This window comes from Meleagris gallopavo, chromosome 3 (genome assembly GCF_000146605.3).
Source record: "Meleagris gallopavo isolate NT-WF06-2002-E0010 breed Aviagen turkey brand Nicholas breeding stock chromosome 3, Turkey_5.1, whole genome shotgun sequence".
Taxonomy (NCBI): domain Eukaryota; kingdom Metazoa; phylum Chordata; class Aves; order Galliformes; family Phasianidae; genus Meleagris; species Meleagris gallopavo.
Window position 1 is genome coordinate 47,760,407 of NC_015013.2, and position 5,226 is coordinate 47,765,632.

The window sequence follows — 5,226 nt, forward strand, 5'->3', positions numbered from 1 at the left end:
CTCTCCTCTCCTCTCCTCTCCTCTCCTCTCCTCTCCTTCTTTCAAAATTTTGCTTGTACATCCCAAATGTCTGTTTTAGCCAGCCTTGATGCCACAGTCTAAATTGCCTCTCAGTGACTAGGACAATGACAGAGAGATGGGCACAGGCCATGCATCCCGCTTAGTGACTCCCTGTTTTGACTAGCAGCAGCTCCTTTTGCACTGGAACTGCATTTTTCAGTTTTGCATGAATATGTGTGAGCCAGCTTTGAAGGCACATGAGTCAGCCCCAACCCACCTCCAGAAGCAAGTAGTCTGAGATGTGCAAGAGAAATGCAAGATGGCTGGAAGGACACCTTGACACAGAAAACAATAGGGTTTAGGTGTTTTACAAGTCAGCTTGATCATGCCTTAACAAACCAGCTGTGTAACCAGAAGGTCTTGGTTGCATCTGGGCAGAGAAGTGGAACCTTTGTAGTTACATGCCTCTGGGACCATTAAGGTTTGATTTAGATAGTTGTGCCAGTTTTCTGACTCCTGCCCTTGTATTGCAGCTCTCCTCTAAAAGGGCACAAGCTCGCATCAAAATATTTTGTTCAACCATGTTCACCTTTGGGAGATGCTGTTTTGTATCCAAAAGGCTTTAGACTGAACTTTTTCTTTTGGAAAATCTTCTTTCCAAGAAAACACTTACCTTTTATCCTAGCTTAGCAAAGTGAACAAAAATCCAGACTCTGGAAATTGCTGCAGCCTGTAGGATCCCAGCTTCTGAGCAGCTGCTAGCTCTCAGTTGGCACTAGTGGCTTGTATTAAAGGCCAGCAGGTTGCTTCACAAGCCAGGAGCCGGAGTTACCACAAAACCTGCATTAGCTTTCCCCTCACCCCTTGTTGGCTTTAAAACCTTGAAGAGCTGCAACACACAGAACAAAGGAGAAAGCAACAGGAGAGCAGCAAGGTCACACATCTGCTACTTTCCACACTTCCTTATCTCTGACATCACGGGCTGAAGGTCTTTCTTCTCATTAAAACAGCCAAATAATTGCAAACTGTACACAAACTGACTAAATGTGTGGCCTTCTGCCTTAGTCATAGTATGGGCTGTCTTGCCAGGGAAGATATTTCTTGGCCTGGCAATGCAGAGGGTATGAGGAAAGGAGCAGGTCTGTGGGATCACAGCAGGAAATCTTGCCCCTGCCGCCATCCTTGGTGCTGACGAGCTGCATGGTATGGCATGGACAAGGATGGTGGAAGGTGAAAATCAGGAAAAAGTGTGTAAGAGGTGGCTCCTGACAGCAATATATAAACTGCAGTGTTAGTAGTCTTAGTCCTTCCTAATTGATTTGTGAAAAGTTGGAAGGTTCTGCCAGGGCATCCTGCCTAACGCTGACCTCACAGCTCCGCACAGTACATCCCTCTGCCACAGGCAACTTGCTTTTGGCTGTACTCACCTAGCAGCAAGGCTTCTGCACTGTGCTGGCACGCTCTTCATCCCCCCTGGTGAAAATATAGTTCTGAGTTCTCACATTGGATTTTTTTTCAATATGGCTTCAACTTTCAGCTATTCTTCTTGTGTCTTTCTCTGACAAAAACAAGAGGCTGCTTGAATGAATTTGTAAATCTGCCTTCGTTTAAAAAGCTAAACAGTGTGAGATGATTCCTCGGATCTGTAAGCTGCCAGTAACCAGTAGCGCACTACTGCTGTCTCCAGCACAAGTTGCCTGCCCCTACTGGTGGGATCCCATTACACTATTAGCAACATACAAGAAGCAGGAAGGACAGAGGTAGACAGAGGCTTTTCCCACCCCAAGGGAGTACTGTTCAGCAGGTGCATTATTGTTTTATTTTTCCACTTTCTTTCTTTAAAAGCTGAGTCTTAATTACTGCTGAAAGTAGATTGCCAAAGTTTCTAGCTGATCCAGTTTTCCTCGGAAATAAATCAGCTGACTAATATACTCTCTTTTTGACAGGTTCTCAGATCAACCTGCCACCTATCTGACTAAAGATTCATCATAGACATCTTGTGGCATGCTGCCACACTCTCACAGAGCAGTTCCTCTTTCTCTACACAATTGATTAAAGACAAAATAAGGTGACAGTGCAAATGGTAAACAGCAAAGGCTGCTGATGTGCAGTGATCATACAGATATTACTCCCTTGTTTGAAGAAACCCTGCTCAAATACATGCTGAAAAACGAGCAAAAGATGGCAGGGCTGAGTGGACATCTGGAATAATAATAGACCACTGGGAATTCCCATCAGTCCGAGCTGAAAGACAGCAGCAAGACTTGTGGCTTCTCTCAGACAGTGACAGTTTATTCACAGATTGGAAAATCTTTTAAATGATCTGTCTCCAGGCTGCGCTTCTTGAATATAAGTACCTGTGGACTGAGGCCCAGACGCAAAGGAAGAAAGAAGAATAAGAAATACGCAAACTACCAACAACTAACCAACAGAGGGATGCTTGGTAACCACAGGATATAATAACACCTGGGTGGAACAATTTTTTCCTTTGAAAATTCTAAACACTTCATGGAAAATTTCCAGTTCTGATGGTTCTGGGTATGCTGAAACAAATCATTCAGCCTTCTGTACTTTGTGTGGAGGATGAGGTTGAAATCTTCTATTTCAGCCTTTTGCTCCAAGTAGCTGCAGTTTCAGTTTAAATATTGCATTCCAGTTTCCTGGAATCATCCCAACAAAGCCTCCTGAATATCCATTTTGTGATTTAAAATAATTCTGGTTTTCACTTTGGCATTGGAATGATGCAAACATCTTTAATGGTAAGAAAGATACAGAATAATTTTTTCTAACCTATACTAATGAGAAAGAACAATGATCCAGGTCTTCCAGAGCTGTTATACCTATAATATTCCTCAGATAGGCCTATGACTAGTGCATATCTGATGATCTAGATACATCTCCTTATACGTTTGGCTTCTGCCCCGATACACAGAGCTATTTGTCTTCTAAGGCTGACCAGGACTTGTTCTCAGGGTGCATTCCTACAGCAGGCCCCAATAGAGACACAGGACAATGAAGACAGATCACAGAGAAGATTCGGGATCCAAGTTAGGTGTGTACTGGAAGTCAACAGTTGCCCATACAATGCTGCAATTGGCAAAGAGAAATAAAATGCTTTGGTTGTGGAGTTCAGCCTCTCTGAAATGCTGCCATTTCTATCCTCTTTTCACTCTGCTAAACTCAGAAGCTCAAAAAATATGACCAAAGTAACCTTGAGAGTATCAGGATTAAATAAGCCCAAAGGCACAAGCTCACAGGCAGGCCTTTCCTGGTGATCAAGGCAGAACTCCGTGAAGATGTGAAGGTTTCCCTGTGCTCCATCCTTCCATGTTCACCAGCATTTCCTTCACATTTGGTGGAATCTTTCAGCCTGAACGTACTGCTTTCCTACCATTGAGCATTTCTTCTTCAGCAAAGGGTTATCAACATTTATCACAACAAATTTTCCCCAGCTCTCAGGGAAACATGACTTCAAAGCCTCCTGTTAGGATCAGTCACATTGCTGCAGCACTTTGAGATGTGGGCTCTGCTGGTCTTGCTGTCTCGCATGAAGATTACACTGCAAATTCTAGGATGCTTATTAAGTAGACAACATGGAGTACAGTCTAATGAGCTCATGTGACATCTCCATGGTAGGTCAGGTGGAAGCAAGGGACAGGACCTGAGTTACCATATTCCTATCCCAGTGGACACAACTTTCTACCTGTGGTGCTTTCCCAACACCCGTCTTCACTCTGCATCCACATGGTTGAGAGCAACAGGCACTGATCCTGAAAGACCTTGTCTCTTGGCTTCTTCCTTCTCTGATAGTGGCTTTCAGATCTGCAGCCTCTTGGTACCACCTGAGTTGCTTATAACTGGAGTCTATCCTTAGGAAGCATCAAGAACCACTGTGCATGCAGACTCCATGCTCACCCTTACCCAGCATCACCTTCACCTTCCCATTCCCTCCTTAGCAGGTACACTTCCAGCTTCAGCCCTTCTCTAAGTACTAGCTCCTTAACAATGAAGGAAAGAGGATGTCCTGCTAAAGATGACATATAGCATATAACCTGCTACTGACTGCCTCACCTGTTGACTCTTAGCAATGTTTTGCAGGCTATATCTTGCCCCAGATGAGGCTCTTCTTCTTGTTCAGAAGCAGTAATGAATGATGTTTATCTGGTTGTCATCCAGAGGCTACAGGACATGCAATCTGAGCAGGATTAATCCTGTGCAGTTGTCCATTTGTAATGTTTTCCTGCACAGTATAGATATCTGAACAGTGCACTGTAGAGAAGGATTGTTGCATCCTAAGAGGGCTCAGGACTGAGCTGTGGAGTGGCTTTGATGGGTTATAAGTGATGTTAGTCAGATCACTGCAAACCCTACAAAACAGATCAAGCACCTCTTTCAGAAATGAATGACTTCTTTATTTTTTTTTCACGCATGATGGAGAGCGGAGGCACATTCATGGTTAGTGGGGACTTACACTGTCTGATGATCCTGTGGCTTATCTTTGTACGGGTCAGAGGAAATGCTGTAACCTTCTGAATCTGTGTTTAAATAGTACAGAGTTGCAGGTGTTTATGAATTGATTTTGAAAGTGTGAATTTCAGTGTGAGCACACACATCCTACCAAAAGAACAGTTTGAGTTCTGTACTTCTTCTTCTTGGAAAATCAATTCAGATGTTCTTTGCATACACAGTTGTAGGTGCTCATCTTCCGAGCTATGATCGAAATACATGAACCCATTACTAGAATAGCAGTTCCGTGGTTTATTTCAGCAGGCACAGGATAAAATATGACTGCTGGTTACAGCATCATCTGCAGAATCAGATTCTGGAAGAGATTTCTGGAATGGAAAGTGCAGAAACCCTGCTCTTTGCAGAAACTCTGGAATGGAATAATATGAGAAAATAGGGACAAAGAAAAGTGTAGCGTGCTCCCTGAAAAGTAAGAAGTAAGACTAAAATACAATATATGGCCTAAAAATCAGAAGAAAAAAATCAGAACTGAAGTCAGAATTGTGCACTCTCTTCTGAAGCTATGTAGCCATGCCACTGTAGTCCTAATACGCCACTTCCGCCTGTAGGCTTGCTGTTGCCTAATCTTTTTCTTGCAACTTCTTATCTCTGCTAAGACCCTTGTTCTGCAGATATTTAGGCGTGTGAATTCAGTGGCATTTACAGAGTGTTTCTTGAGAAAATTGTGTTTGGAGATAGAACCTCTGTCACAGTTCCTGT

General features: G+C 43.4%; 1 long non-coding RNA gene across 1 annotated transcript in view; it reads right to left on the reverse strand.

Annotated features, from left to right (window-relative positions):
* The window catches only part of LOC104910287, a 9,070-nt gene extending 8,030 nt beyond the window's left edge, over positions 1-1,040 (reverse strand). Inside the window, exon 1 of the long non-coding RNA XR_792932.2 lies at positions 674-1,040. This is a non-coding gene — a long non-coding RNA (uncharacterized LOC104910287). The remainder of the gene's footprint in view (positions 1-673) is intronic.
* Between the last annotated feature and the right edge of the window lie 4,186 nt (positions 1,041-5,226).